Here is a 415-nt window from a genome sequence, read left to right as displayed (position 1 = left end):
TTTCGTTTCCGCGGGCCAACAATTTGCATGCGATTAGATTGAACTGCGAAAAGAACTCTTGAATAAGAAGATCTAGCTTCTTTTGTTTCAGATATTGAAAGATTATCACAACTCGCTTATCCAGAGTGTCCCCATTCAATTCGCGATAAAATTGCCTGTGCACAATTTTTATCTGCTTTATCTGATGGTTATGTAAAAAGAACTCTCCAGTTAGAAGAGGTAACATCTTTGAGATTGGCAATCGAAAGAGCAAAAGCAATTAAAGTAATACAAGAAAATAGTTTTGAGAAAAAGAAAGAAAATAATTTTAATTTGAATGGAAAATGGGACAAAAGAAATTATAATACAAAAGATAAATTTCATGAAAATAATTTGGAAGGGGAAAATAAAGAAAAACGAAATAAATTTTAAAATA

This window comes from Wasmannia auropunctata, unplaced genomic scaffold (genome assembly GCF_000956235.1).
Source record: "Wasmannia auropunctata unplaced genomic scaffold, wasmannia.A_1.0 LD336074.1, whole genome shotgun sequence".
Classification (NCBI taxonomy): Eukaryota; Metazoa; Arthropoda; class Insecta; order Hymenoptera; family Formicidae; genus Wasmannia; species Wasmannia auropunctata.
Note: the sequence above shows the minus strand (reverse complement) of the source record.